General features: G+C 42.9%; 1 protein-coding gene and 1 non-coding gene across 2 annotated transcripts in view; one reads left to right on the top strand and one right to left on the bottom strand.

Annotated features, from left to right (window-relative positions):
- The window catches only part of LOC124794759 (unc-112-related protein-like), a 625,792-nt gene that overhangs the window by 13,874 nt on the left and 595,777 nt on the right, over positions 1-16,141 (top strand). The window lies entirely within an intron of this gene.
- Positions 4,927-4,999, bottom strand: Trnaa-cgc. The gene has a single exon. It is a non-coding gene; the product is annotated as a tRNA-Ala (tRNA).

Genomic DNA, 16,141 nt, shown 5'->3' with positions numbered 1-16,141 from the left:
CGGCGCAAAGTATCGATTTTTTTCCTTAACAGTTATTTCACAGGACAAACTGCCCTGCAACACTTGTACAAACATTCCATGCTCTTCCTGGCGGCCCTGCAATGGGGGAGGCCAGTTTCAACGTACCATTATTTATTTATGAGACAGGAAAAGCGGAAGACTTGTCACTTGTTTCACATCTGGAATGTTTGTCGATGTGAAAAATCCCGATACAATAGGGAGACAGAACGGATTACAATACTTGTGAAGGGAGTTATCTTCTCCTTGTCTCACACAAAGTTCTCTCTCAGTGTCTGCTGGGCCGAGCTCAGCAACAATTTGAATGCAAAATTTGCGAGTGTCAGGCAGGTTCCGCATGAAATCTTAGTTCTGAAAGCAATTCTCAGGCATCAAAATATTTACACTAAGAAAGTAATTTGTACGTTTGTAGATTTAAAGAAGGCTGGTGACTGTGGACAGACAGTTTCTCCTCCAAATTGTGAAAGAACTATGTCTGCAACCCCAAAACCACTGCAAAGTTTAGTCGAAGACAAAACGATATAAAATGTAAGGGGAGAAACAAGGGAGAAATTTTTCAACATTTTGAAATTAAAACAGGGCTGAGACAATGTTACTGACTGTCTGCATTACATTTTAACTGTGCTTTAGAACAAGGCATCCAAACATGGTGAGAAGTAAAATCAGAACTAAAAACTGACGAACAAGTAAAATTAGGAACACCGTGTGTTAGCATAGACTGCTTACCTGTTGTAGGCGATCTACGTCCAGTAACAAAACGGCTCCCAAAATTGCAAAAAAGTAAAAATGGGAAAAATCGGCAGTCTCTCAGTACAAGTATTTAGACGAAACCACCGACGAAACTGACATGGAAAAGACTGGTTACAAAATTTGCTGTCAGAAAATTGAAACGGCTTTCCGGTTTGCAAGAGACATCTGAAATATATATATATTCTGGGCATCGGCAGCTTTTGAAGGGGATGATTCCTCTAACAGTTGTTAAAATTGTTGTTTGTTAACACTTAACCGGTTTAGCGAGCGGTCTAAAGCCTCGTCATCAGGTACAAAAATGTTAAAAGGCCATAGGCGTACCCAGAGATATTATTCGGTAAATATTGTTTAATTACATTGGCGAATAAAGGATGGCGCTAACATGATTCATTAATTTCGTTAAAATTTTCTGATAGGTGGATCACGTAGTTATAAACCCTTGTCTTAAGATTTGCCTGCATCGGTGTGGCTTTGGGCTGCAGAACCGGCCGTGTCTTAATAAAACAACAATTATAAGAGCTGTCAGTGGAATTCTTCTTAACGTCATACGAGGTAGTAAGTAATGGAACAAATGGTTTTTGCGGATGCTCTTTATGCTTGCCTGTCAGGCGTCAAGGAACCGAGCGGACATACGCCTTTGAGAACGCCAACTGGTGGACGAGTGTTCAGCACTAGCAACAGAGCGTCCACCTGAGTAGCGAGGCGTTTCACTGTGATCCGTCCGTCACCTCGAATGAGAGAGTCGGCACGTTCCAGTATTGCAAGAGTCACTACAGCTGTGTGCGGCCGGCCAGCACGCTGCAGATCGGTCGGGTTTGCGCGACCTTGTTGCGATGATGACAGACGCCAATACTCAAAGACTCGCCGTGCTTTTGTTGACTCCAAGGTCTCGAAAAATGGTTCAAATGGCTCTGAGCACTATGGGACTCAACTGCTGTGGTCATAAGTCCCCTAGAACTTAGAACTACTTAAACCTAACTAACCTAAGGACAGCACACAACACCCAGCCATCACGAGGCAGAGAAAATTCCTGACCCCGCCGGGAATCGAACCCGGGAACCCGGGCATGGGAAGCGAGAACGCTACCACACGACCACGGGATGCGGGCTCCAAGGTCTCGATATACACTCAGCAAGTGTCTATCAATAACTGCGATGCTCTGGTTTTCCGCCAAAAAAGAAACTCAGTGACAGCTGTCTGCTTGGAACGCAACTTTAGAGACGCCGTTTTGAAGACTACGTATAGCACAGCCATTATCGGAGCTTCATGAAACTATAGGGGCTGAAGCGGGAATATTACGTGATGTCCCTCAACAGATTCCACATTTTTTTTCAACCGAAATTGGCCCAGAAAAAAGAGCGTTGCGTTACTTACAGAACGTCCCTCGCATAACAAAAAATACATTTGGAAGTACACCAGGGAATAGAACACAATCACCAAACCAGAGTGCCTCTGTACGGGTGAACACTCATTTTAAAAAGAGACACTGAAGAAATCCAAAAAGGCACAACGAAAAGTACTCATTAAAATTAAAGTCGAAATTATACTGAAAAAGGGACGCATAGTCTACGGGTAAATACAGAAATTGAAAAGTATACAAACAAGTATTCTATGAGCGCATAAAAAAAATTGAACCAATAAAAAGCTTAACTAGATAGGTTGTGAAATTCTACGAATCTAGCGGTTAACTAAAAAATTAAAAAAGTAGAATGGATTGGTGTAGTTTCAGAAGACCTGAAAGAAGCAGGAATAACACAGCCTGATAGACGAGAGTAGAAGACAGCCAGAAAATTCGCGACTTGACAGAAAAACGCAGGAAGGCTGGAACAGCTTGGTCTGACGAGTGGAAAAGAGGCCAGCCTGTGGGAAGGAAAGTAATGCGGCTACAGAGAAAAGGTAGAACAAAGCGCTGAAAATTGTCCACACTGTACATCGCAGGGTCCAGCATGCCCAGGCGTGAGTAGTAACAACGGAAGTAATCAGCAACAGGGGAAAGAGTATAGCGACGGAATGGGGTACGCGAAGCCACAAGGTGTGGCGGCTGTTGCAGAAACAGCGCTGTCAGTTGAGTTTCCGGTCGCTACTCGTCACCGCAGGCGGGTGCGGCCGTGGCAGTGGCATGAGGAGGGGGAGGGGCGCACCTGCGATGCTCAGGGGCACAGTACAGCACAGCACAGTACAGCGCAGCGCAGGCCACAGGGAACGCCACACTGGCTCTCCTCGTGGCTGGGCGGCGGGCTGCGCTGTTGCCACGACACGCCACACCAGCGCCGCCACTGCCACAGGTGTGCGGCTTGCAGGCGCAGCACACTCGTCTCTTCACAAACCATCTACCCACGCGAAACCAGCACGGTTTGGCAGGTCCCCCACCTCAGGGAGTACCGAGACGACGAGGCTCCGTGCTGCAAAGCTTTCGCGGACACCCCGCAAAGGAAAGCCAACTGTATAACCTGCTGCTTCAGTTTGTCGTAGAAGAAACGGCAAAATTTTCGGATGTGGTGGTGCTATGATTTTAGGCCGGTATTACACTATCAAATTTCTTTGTCAAATATCTTTGTCCAATATCTCTCTCAAAGATATTTGATGGTGTAATAGGGAACTTCGTCAAATGTCGCCCAATATTTGATCAAATCTAGGGCCTCGCTGTAGATTTGATCAAACAAGTCGCTTGTCTTCTGTTCACTGCAATGTGACATGTTACCACATGGAGCGCTAGCATCGCTGCAGCATTCTGTCGTCTGTAGTGTTTTTATAAACATTGCCGGAAAATAAATTGGTGTGTGCCGACAACTACAAAATTAATAGAGGTGTATGAAGCTGATGAGGCGCTTTACAACGTGAGTCACGTTGAATACAAAAATAGATTAAGAAGATTGGAGACCTGACCTGACCTGACCTGACCTAACCTAACCTAACCTAACCTAACCTACCCTACCCTAACCCTCTCCTGTAGCAAGGAATCGGAGTGTTACAGTGAGCCTGTCTTCTGCAGATGTAGCAGTTCTAAAGTGAATATTGTGCTTTGTGATATGAGGATACACTTCATTGAGCACATACAGAAATGTATGCTCATCCATTCTTAAGTAATTGATGTACGACTTAACGTCCTCCACTATAAGCTCACGTAACAAGTTTTGGTGAATGCTTTTATCGTGTCGTCGTAAAACCCACGGCTTCACCCAGGTGTGTTTCCTTTTTTTCCTCCCGCTTCTCTTCCACATGTGCACACAGTGCAATTGTGGTACATGCAACTGCTGCGGTTAATAACAAGTTGTTGTTGTCAGTCATCTTGAACTTTGACCAAAAATATGATGACAGTGTAATACCCATAGAAGCGCTACGTCAAAGATTTTTGTCAAATATATTTGACGGAATATTTGATCACATCTTTGACAAAGAAATTTGATAGTGTAATACCGGCCTTTTAAGCACAGTCGTGGCACACGTGCATACTTTTGTTTGCGACAGCAGCGCTCCAAGCGCCCAGCAAAGAACTCTCCTCAATGCGATATCGGATGAGCGCCACTAGTATCGTTTACACTGATCTGAAACATAGTTCTTACAATGGAGGGCGTATGTTGTACCATAAAAGTCGACAATAACAGTCAAATGACATCACATTTGGGTTTCTTTATCCTGGGAGCCGGGACGTATGTAAGTGTATACTACAGAACAGTTTTTAACAAGTTTGTTTGTGTGGCCATCCTCCGCAGCAAACATATAAATACTTCCTCCGCAGCAAACATATAAATACTTGTTTTGTAAGTAAAACTGCCTTTTCCTGGTGCTAGTTACTTTATTAATCCCACACGCGTTTCGCCTTCTCCTAAGAGATCATCAATGGCATCTATAACGATACAGTTTTGTTAGCTATAGGTAAACATACCAAAGAAGATGAAACACGTAATGGAGTCGCAATATTTACGCTGTGAGAAGAAGTGTACGACGAAATAGTTGCATCGAGTCACAAAAGAACAAGGAGGAGGAGGAGGAGGATGTTAGTGTTTAACGTCCCGTCGACAACGAGGTCATTAGAGACGGAGCGCAAGCTCGGGTCAGGGAAGGATGGGGAAGGAAATCGGCCGTGCCCTTTCAAAGGAACCATCCCGGCATTTGCCTGAAACGATTTAGGGAAATCACGGAAAACCTAAATCAGGATGGCTGGAGACGGGATTGAACCGTCGTCCTCCCGAATGCGAGTCCAGTGTGCTAACCACTGCACCACCTCGCTCGGCACAAAAGAACAATAGTCCACCACAAAAAAGAGTGAGAAACATGGTGAACAGTGGGTGGAAGGCGAGAACACAAAGATGTGATTATATGGCAGTGATAAAAGTGGTAGTGCGACCTCCAGACCAGATGTGAGGAAACGAATATCAGCAAATCGTAAGTAATTACTTTTTTTACAAAAAGTCGCGAAGTGAACTGTTTGATAATCTATAACTAACAAAATTGTAACGTTATAGATCCCACTGATGATGCCTTCGAACAGGAAAAGGCAAAACGCGTATGGGTTAAATAAAATAACTAGCAGCAGGAAAAGGCAGTTTTATTTACAAAACAAGAACACTTTTTGTTTGCTATTCACTTGTGTCCTACAGCTATTTATTGAAGAATGTTGTTTTATTTTAACAACAAAAAATAGTAAATAGCATTAAATCTGATCTTTTGCACATAGATTTTGTATCTCTGCTGAGCAACGCCAAGTTTCGTTCACTACACTTCCACTGAATTTGGAACGCATAAAATATGCATGGAATGCAGTGCATACGTTTTGTAACGTACGAACTAAGCCACCACAATCGTAAATGAAGGGAAAACCGCAACGGCGTGATAATAAAACACCAAAAGTACTAAAACTGTTATCCAACAAAGAAAAAACCGATTTGTTTATTGTAGCTACATCTAAGTCATAAACGGAAAGAATCTTCAAAGCTTTGGTTTTGAATTTACAAAAATATTCGTGCATTGGGAAGTCGAGTAAAGTGTAATAATGTGCAAATCATCAGGATACCTGTCAGGTTTTCCAGTTTTTCCGGAAGTTTTCCGGATTTTTGAGTAGCCTTCCGGTTTTCCGTATGAACATTGCTTTTTTCCAGATTTTCAACTCCCGTGCTTGTTAGCCCTCTGCATGCATATCGCATTTCCGTTTTGACTTTCGATAATAACTGCTATTCTGAAATGCGAGTGTCTGAAGTTCGACTGAAAGTCGACCGATAATATTATCGATAATCCCTTCTCTCAGAATATAGCTGCGCTTTTGTTATTGACTCAGAATCACCGCCGGCAAAAGTCCATCGAACGTTCTATCGATAGTCACACCACACAGATTATCGTAGCATACGCTTTGTGTATCGATTGTTTGTTAGCGCGAAAACTTTGTTTATGCTTGCTTTTATGCGGTGTTTGCTGTATTTTCTGGTATTCGTGCAATTGTATGACGAATTAATGTCCGATTTTGTGTCGCGTGTTGTGCTTCGACTGCGTGTTAGCGGGAAACCTTTGTTTATGGTTGGTTTTATGCGGTATTTGCTGTGGTTCTGGTATTCGCTCAATTGTGTGATGAATTTTTGCGCGATTTAGAGATTAGTTAAACTTAGAGACTATATCATCAGACTTTCAGGGATGCATATTCTGCTGAATTTACCTCTATTATGCGATCGCTAAAAGGTGAAACATTCGCATTCTGTTCCATGTGTTCGTGTGATATAAATATTGCTTACGGAGGAAGAACTAAATTAATAAACATGATTAAATCCGTTAAACACGTCTCCAATAAGAAAATGAAGAATAGCAGTAGGAAAAGTGACTCACTTTTTACCTCTCCTGGAGCTGACCTTGATGTAATAAGAACAGAATGTTCGTTCACTTCATTTTTAACTGAACGTAATACTCCATTAGCTGCTGCTGATCATGCTGGTGGCCTTTCTAAGAAAATGTTCTCTGGTTCGGAAATCGCAAATAGATACGGTTATGGTCGTACAAAGAATTCACATATTTTGAAAGAAATGACTACCTATTAAAGAAATAAACTTGTTAGTTGCGTGCAATATGAACGTTTTACTTTGGCTACAGATGAGAGCAATGACGGTGATGCTAAACTTTATCCCTTAGTCGTCACCTGTTTTGAGGAAAAGCTGGAAAAGATAGTTACTTCGGTGCTGTCTGTCCCAGCCTTGGTGGGTGATTCAACGGGAGATAATATTCGTAATTTGTTAATTTTACAGTTGGAGTATTACGAAATACCAATTGAAAATTGTGTATCATCTTGTTCAGACAATGCTCCAGTCATGATTGGAAAGAAAAATGGGGTTTGCTGCTGTTTTAAGGGAAGCACAACGGTATTTGTTTGTGCTGGGTTCCTCATGTCATTTGATCAACTTGGCTGCTGAGAAAGGTGCAAGCAGTTTGCCTGTTAAAATTGGTGAACTTTTAGTCGACAGTTTCTATTATTTAGAAAAGAGTTGCAAGATGAAGGAACGCCTTAAGAAATTCCAAAGCTGAGCATTGTGGTTCTAAAGACCATGGAAAGAGGAAGGCTATCGAGTCATCAGAATTGGTTGCGTATGCCACAAAATCTGACACTACTGTGCTGAAGAATAATAACGTTCTTCAGACCCGTGAAGAGAACCTGTTAACGTTTCTCTCGTCAGGCTGAAAGAAGGCATACTATGCTTTCCTGTGTGCTGTGATTCCTGTATCTGAGTATGTCAGTTCTGCACTTCAGAGTGCGTCCTCTCAAATTCATAAACTGTTAGAACTAATGACGAACCTGTTACAGCAGCTTCTTTCCAGGTTCGTTAAATGTAACGTTATAGAGAGTTCCCCGTTACAGAAAGTTCAGTACCATCTTGTTGAGAATCAGAGAGACAATGATGATCTGCCTGTCAGGGCTTACTTATGCTCTGCATGTGATTATATCATAAACAAGTTTCCTCTCAGTGATAAAGTACTGAAACAGGCAAAGGTTGCGGTAGTTTCCAAAATTGATGATGCCAAATTTTCGTCTATAGAATTTCTTGTAGAAAGGTTTCCATCATTGCTGCCGAGGAAGGGAAGTAAGGCAGCTGAGGAAGCAATGAATGTGCGAGCCAATTTGTGGCCCTGCTTTGCTATTGTTGAGAGCGAGAACTTGACAGATGATACCAAATGGGCTCGCTTGATGAGCATTCTCGGAGCTGGTGGTGTTCCTGTGTACGATAGGTTGCCCAGGCTAATGCTTTCTACCGCACAGCAGTGCTGAGCGTGAGCGTGTGTTCAGCTTGGTGAAGAAGAGTTGCAATCAGTTTAGGTCTCCCATGTCGAATGAAACTCTGGGATTCATTTCTGCTTTGAAAACAAGAGGCAGAGGTCCATGTTACATGAATAGTTTTCCTTCAGAGTTTCTGAAGAAAGCGAAGAAAGCTACTCATCTTCATCTCTCCCCTGCAACCTGTGATGCAATATAGCCAGTGTTCTGTGAACTTGAGAAAATTTTGTAAATAAGTGTAAATAAATGTTCAGTTGAGCAGTTTTGACAGTGTCGTTCACATTGTGGCTTGCAAGATGAAGTGCAGAAAAGCTCATTTTTGTGCAGTGTGTCAACTGCTCCCAATGTTAAGTGACAACAAATGAACACTCATCTGCAAATAACTTGTGTAAGTACCTAACTTTAGAGTTCGAAAATAGTGATTTTAAAATGTAGCGTACATTACGTGTGTTAATATTATTTGTAATCTTTTTCTGTATAGTCTTTTCTCGCTATGTTTGAACACCTTGCGACGCATGCACGCGTGTTATTTTTGCGATTTGTGATCTTCTGGATTTTTGTTTTTGAAAGTTGGCATGTGTGCACTAGATTCCACACAAAATTGTTAGGTGTCCAAGCGAGGTGGCTATCATAATGCCTGTAGATAACTACAAAGATATATGTTTCTCATTCATGAAATACGAGTTAATATTGTCTTGATTTCAACGATATAAGCTCCAATTATTCACATACTCGAAAGTATTTTTTCATGAATAAACTGTAACTTATGACACTCAGTGAGGTGCGGCTGTTTCTACATGTATTTCACGATAATTCATGTCTCTCGATGATTTACTAATGCTCTGAAAACAAAAATAAAATAACTATTTCATTAATCAAGAAGGAAAATAGCAAAAAACAAACGTTAAACTTAAGCTGACTATCGCCGATGGCAGCGCCAGTGTTGTTCTAACTGTCACTATGGTGGCTGTATATCTTACATTGTGCTTTGTGATCAATCGTGTCAGTAATAGCTGTGCTGGCGATGTTGTTGTTGTTGTTGTGGTGCTCTTCAGTCAGAAGAGTGGTTTGACGCAACTCTCGAAGTTAGTATCCTGTGCAAGCCCTTTCATCCATGGACAACTTCTACAGACTACATACATTTTAATCCCTTAACTGCTCCTTACCACATTCATCCCGTCGCCTCTGTCTACAATTTTTGTACCTACACTTCCCCCCATTATTAAGTTGACGACTGGTTGATGCTGCAGTAGATGTCCTATCAACCCTCCCTTCTTTTTCCCCTTTATTGCCACAAATTTCTTTTCTCCTCAGTACATTGATATAGCTACCTACTCTTCGACAATCTTCGGTAGCACCACATTTCAACAGCTTCTGTTCTTTTCTGGTCTGAAATGATTAACGTTCACATACCACTTCCATACAAGTCTATACCCAGACAAATATCTTCAGAAAAGGCTTCCTAATCCTCTTTTTCAGAAAGGCTTTTCTTGCTATCAGTAGCCTGTATTTTGTACCCTCTCTGCTTCAGAAATCATCACTTATTTTGCTGACTGATTACCAAACTGATATACCCCTCGTACTGTATCATTTCCTAATCTAATTGTCTTAATATCGCCTGATTTACTTCCACTGCATTCCATTACTCATTTTTTTCCATTGTTAATGTTAATCATATAATTTATTTTCGACATACAGGCCATTCCAGTCAACTTCTCTTACAAGTCCTTTGCAGAATTACAATTTCATCGGCTAGTCACAAAGATTTTATTTTTTCTCCCTCGACTTTAATTACCTTTCCAAATTGCTCCTTGATTTTGGTCACTGCCCCGCAATTGACATAACCAATAGCGTCGGGACTAGGCTACAACCCTGTCACAATCCCTTCTCAACCACTGCTTGCTTTTCATGTCCTTCGCCTGTAGTAGTAAATAACGTTTTTGCTCGCTGTATTTTACTCCTTGTACCTTCAGAACTTCAAAGACTTTATTCCAGACAGCACTTTAAAAATCTGTCTCTAATTCTACAAATACTTTCAACGTTAGTTTGCCGTTTTCTTTTCTTTTTTTCATTCTCCTGTAAACAATTCTTATTAGTACTTTGTAGATGAATGCTGAGTAATATTCAGACTTATCAGCAACTACCTTCATTCCAATTGAAATTTTTACATTCTCTTTGAAGTCTAAGGGTATTTCGCCTGTGGCACACCAGGTAAAATGCTTTTCTCATTGCTGTCTCTCCTAAGGATATCAGTAGTTCTGAGGGACTGCCGTCCACGCCAGTGGCCTCGTTTGGACTTGGGTCATTAACTGACGAAATTTGTTACGCGAAACTCTGTTATTTTCGACATACCTGGCTTTCGACGTATCAATAAGAGTGAGTGTTGTCAAGAATGAAAATATGTGACGTCCGGAATCTTAGGCTATCATTACTTTTATTATTTTATATGAAATCTCTGTCACTGAAATCTGCGCCTAAGTTTTGTCAAGAAATATGTTAAATTTTTATGAAGGAAGTGTCAGAAGTTCAATCCGGTTTAAAGTAAAAGCCAATTTTTAAGTTAATTACGCCAAGTCTACACTGAGGTGACGAAAGGCATGGCGTAGCGAAACGCACATAGTCTTCCCCTGCAGGTCTCACTAGTAGAGTCCCTCACTATGGGCGAAAATCTCTCTTGCAGGAGGTCCATTATTCCTTTGTCTGTAATGTGTAGGATACAGAAACTTGTTTTGATGTTTGTAACTGAATGACTTTTGTGCTCGGTGGGTTGTAAACCTCATTTACCTAAAAAGATTTTAAACACAGTGTATCGAATTCAAAGTTTCGTCCTGTTTGCCCTGTGTAGTAGCAGGAGCAGTTGTCGCAGGTTATATGTACCAGATTTTTGAAAAGGCGGCTTGGCTCTTTTAGTGTTATGAAGTATGTCGGTCTCATTCCGTGGTGCAGCCCCTGTAGTGACGCAGGGAGCACTTGGGTTGGGAGACGGAGAGTGGAGTGTGTGTACGCCGTGCCTTGGGGCTGGGAAGAGTGCCGCGGTAAACAGGAAGACTGAGTGTGTGTGTGTGTGTGTGTGTGTGTGTGTGTGTGTGTGTGTGATTGTGCTGTGGTTAGCTGCAGCCGCGCTCCGCCCGCCTGGCTGCCTTTGTTCAGCTCGGCTCTGCCCCGCTGCCCCGCTGGACCCCCTCACGTAAACACGACCGCTCCTAAAAATAACGACGCATTTCGCGCCGCCTGCGCAGTGCTGGGCCGGCGCCGATTCCTCGAGTGCCGAAGCCCGCACTTAAAAAACACCGCCTGCTGGGCGGAAAGCGCAGTCGTCGTCAAAAGACCGGCTCCTGGGCAGCGAGCGGTTCACACAGCCAGTGCTACAGCGTTTCCCTCGACGCTGTATCGTCCGAGTTACATTTCGGAGTTTAGCCGTCCGCCACTCGGGCATTGCGCGATGCGGCAGTCGCTTTGCACGGGAGACACGCGCGCCGCCCCCCTCCCCCTCTCGGCAACGAACTTGTGACGTCACACTAGTCGTCTTGTCCGACACATTCCGAATGCTCGGCTACGTCCGGGAATGGGCGGTAGATCAGCATGTCAATGCAAAAGCACCCAATAATGACCTCAACTTTGTCATATCTTATAGAGGGTGTGAGTGTGTTTTGCAGCTACTTTATCTTTTTAAAAAAGTGGTCTCAAATAGTAACTCGCTTTCCTGTCTGTTGGCCCTCGTATGACGTCCAGTGTGACGTGCTGTGAAGTACGCCGGTCTCACTCGTGGGCCTGGTGCGGCATGTTTGGATTCATCCCGTGCGCCGACAGCCTCACCGGAAACAGTCGTATAAGGGTACTGGAAATCAGCGGTGAATTCCTCCTTCGAATTGTTCCGTCAACCTCTCGGAGAGCAGTTGCGCCACAGCTTTGCTCAGCGTTTATTACGTGACAGCCCCGGTTCTTTAAGGAATCAAACTCTCGTGTGTAAAACAGTTTCAGACCGATCACTCTTCAAACGAGTTACTGCGGTAAATGTTTGATGTCAAGCATGCGAGTGGGAAAAGTTTCCAAAAGGTTTTAAATTTTGTTGGAAGTCGTTGGTTGAGTGTTCTCATTATGAAACGCCGAATAAATAGACTGTACGTAATTTGCGCTCCATTTTAACGAAAAGGAAGTTTTTCACGCGTCTCAATGTCTATGACTTCATATCTCCTGCGCAGTGTGTAGTAGAAAGATATAATTTTCCAGCTGCATCCAGCTATATACCGGGTGATCAAAAAGTCAGTATAAATTTGAAAACTGAATACATCACGGAATAATGTCGATAGAGGGGTACAAATTGACACACATGCTTGGAATGACGTGGAGTTTTATTAGAACCAAAAAAATACAAAAGTTCAAAAAATGTCCGACAGATGGCGCTTCATCTGATCAGAATAGCAATAATTAGCATAACAAAGTAAGGCAAAGCAAAGATGATGTTCTTTACAGCAAATGCTCAATATGTCCACCATCATTCCTCAACAATAGCTGTAGTCGAGGAATAATGTTGTGAACAGCACTGTAAAGCATGTCCGGAGTTATGGTGAGGCATTGGCGTCGGATGTTGTCTTTCAGCATCCCTAGAGATGTCGGTCGATCACGATACACTTGCGACTTCAGGTAACCCCAAAGCCAATAATCGCACGGACTGAAGTCTGGGGACCTGGGAGGCCAAGCATCACGAAAGTGGCGGCTGAGCACACGATCATCACCAAACGACGCGCGCAAGAGGTCTTTCACGCGTCTAGCAATATGGGGTGGAGCGCCATCCTGCTTAAACATCGTACGTTCCAGCAGGTGTTTATCAGCCAGGCTGGGGATGATGCGATTCTGTAACGTATCGGCGTACCTCTCACCCGTCACGGTAGCAGTTGCAAAACCAGAATCACGCATTTCCTCGAAGAAAAAAGGCCCGATAACGGTAGATGTTGAAAATCCGAGCCATATCGTGACATTCTCGTCGTGCAATGGAGTTTCCACGACGTTCTAGGATTTTCGGTAGCCCAAATTCTGCAGTTGTGGGCGTTGACAGACCCCCGGAGCGTGAAATGAGCTTCGTCGGTCCACAACACGTTACTCAACCAATCGTCATCTTCCGCCATCTTTTGAAACGCCCACACCGCAAATGGCCTCCGCTTCACTAAATCGCCAGGTAACAGTTCATGATGCCAATGGATTTTGTACGGATAGCAGGTACGCCTAAGTGCCAACCAAACAGTAGTATGGAATGCCGGTGCGACGTGCGACTGCACGAGCGCTGACTTCCCCCTACATAGACGAACCCGCTACAGTCTCCATTTCTTCCTGAACTGTCTCAGCAGCATTACACCTTGTGCTCGGTCGGCCACTACGGGGTCTATCGTCTAAACAACCCGTGGCTTCGAACGTCGAAATCATTCTCGCCCAGCTGCATTTGTCAACGGGCCTTTATACACGATTGTCATGGGTAGTCACTGACGTTTTGCTGTCCAGCGCCATCTGTCGGATACTTCGTGAACATTTTTTTTATTCTAATAAAACCCCATGTCATTCCAAGCATGTGTGTCAATTTCTACCTCTCTCTATACATTATTCCGTGGTTTATTAATTTTTCAAATTTATACTGACTTTTTGATCACCCGGCACATTGAGAAACTTCGGCTATGTCTGGGGTTGGGCGGGAGATCAGCATGTCAATGCAAAACCACCCAATAATGTCCTGAACTTTGTCATACCTTATCGAGGTCGTGAGTCTAGTTAAACGTGCAGCTACTTTATCTTAAAAAAAAAAAAATAAGTGGCCTCAAATAGTAACTCCCATCCCTGGCTGTTGGCCCTCGTAAGACGTCCAGTGTGACGTGCTGTGGCGTACGCCGGTCTCTGTCGTGGGCCTGGTGCAGCATGTTGCGGCGCGGTGTTTGGATTCATCCCGTGCGCCGGCAGCTTCACCGGAAACAGTCGTATAAGGGTACTGGAAATCAGCAATCAGCGGTAAAGTCCTCCATCGGATTGCTCCGTGAACCTCTCTGAGAGCAGTTGCGCCACAGCTTTGTTCTGCGCTTATTACGTGACAGCCCCGGTTCTTTAAGGAATCAAACTCTCGTGTGTAAAACAGTTTCAGACCGATCACTCTTCAAACGAGTTACTGCGGTAAATGTTTGACGTCAAGCATGTAAGTGAGACAAAGTTTCCAAAGGTTTTAAATTATGCGTAAAGTTTGTTGGAAGTCGCTAAGTGCTCTCATTATGAAACGCCGAATAAATAGAGTCTACGTAATTTGCGCTCCATTTTAACAAATGTTCAAATGTGTGTGAAATCTTATGGGACGTAACTGCTAAGGTCATCAGTCCCTAAGCTTACACACTACTTAACCTAAATTATCCTAAGGACAAACACACACACCCATGCCCGAGGGAGGACTCGAACCTCCGCCGGGACCTCCATTTTAACGAAAAGGAAGTTTTTCACGCATCTCAATGTCTACGACTTCATATCTCCTAAGCAGTGTGTAGTACAATGATAAAATTTTGCAGGTGTGTCCAGCAATATATGTACACACCGTCTGTAAAATATGTGTCGAATAGAGCTTGCAGCAAAAAAGTAATAAATTAAAACGTCGTACGTGATGTCGAAGTTTCACTGTCCTCCATTTGAAGCCTGGCTCTTCAGGCATCTAAGTCTCTATGACGTGATATCTCCTGAACTATGTAATACAATGATGTAATTTTGCAGCTACATTCAGTGGCGTCTGTTCTCAAACTCTGTTGCGAATGCAGTCGCTAGTGAAGAAGTAATTCATTGAAACGTCGTGTCTGGTGCTGAAGTTTTACTGCATGGAGGGCGCATGGGCGGTGTCAGCGACAAAGTGTTTCATAAAGATGTCGAAATATATGAGTGCTCTCTCATTCTGAAATACCGGATGACTACAGTCTGGGTATTTGTGAGCCGTCACTTAATATACCTAAAGACTAGGACATATGACCACACTATTCCCTTTACCAGTTTTTAATGCTACAGCATCGTACAATACCACTTTATGATTTATGTTATTCAGAATTTTTTTCACTCTTGGGCTGGTATTTGTATGCACTCTCTGTATTTAATCCCTCGTCTATAATGTTTGTTACATTAACTGTAATTTCATTCTGTTTTCTGTACGAGAGATGCGCTGAATGTATCACGATCATAGCAGTGGCTGTCAAGCGCCTGACAGAATTTTTCTGTACTGTTGGGGCTGTGTTGTATTTCAGATCTTTTTTCTAAACGTGGATAAAACTGAAAATCAGATTCATATTTATGTGTAGGTTTTCGTATGTGATGCTGGATGTGTAAAAGTTTACTGGATTTCTTGTTTTGGGTACTTCGAATATGTCTGCTTGTGTTCCATATATAGCTATGTACAAAACGTGCAGTATAATCAAAAGTTGAAGGTGTTGCACTGTTACTTAACTTTAGATGTGGTACATAGAGTTCTTGATTCACTGTTTCTCTTCTATGTTATTTGTCCTATATTTCTTGTGTTATTCACAATCTTGCTGCATAGTTCTTGATTGTAGGTGTAAGATTTGGTCTTGCTATCACTTTTATGTAGGAATGTGTTGGAACGACTATGTATCGAAGACAGCGATTATTATGTTTGATGCCTTCAGTTGTATTCACCAGTTTGACTTCTAAGAGGATAAAACGCAGAACGTTCCCCTTTATTTCATAAGACGATATCGTCAACAATTTTTCTTCTTTAGGGCAAGCAGCTTAATGCACACAAATTGCAGCCCAAGACAGAAAAAAAATTTTGAATAACATAAATCATAAACTGCTATTAAATGAGACTAGCAGATAATTTCTAACTTCAAATACTTGTCTTAAAGTGTTAAACTTTTTGTAAGATTATACCTCTTAAAGAGTAGCTTTTGACAACATCTTAAATTTTTCAGTTCGGTCAATAATTACGTGAAATATTGAAAATCACGTAGCCGGTAGCTGGTAGATAGGCAACCTGCAGCTGGTACCGGGTTCCGGGATAGTCGGGCCGGCCGCAGTGGCCATGCGGTTCTAGGCGCTTCAGTCTAGAACCGCGCGGCCGCTACGGTCGCAGGTTCGAATCCTGCTTCGGGCATGGAT

This window comes from Schistocerca piceifrons, chromosome 4, assembly GCF_021461385.2.
Source record: "Schistocerca piceifrons isolate TAMUIC-IGC-003096 chromosome 4, iqSchPice1.1, whole genome shotgun sequence".
Lineage (NCBI taxonomy): Eukaryota > Metazoa > Arthropoda > Insecta > Orthoptera > Acrididae > Schistocerca > Schistocerca piceifrons.
Note: the sequence above shows the minus strand (reverse complement) of the source record. Positions and strands in the feature narration are given on the sequence as shown.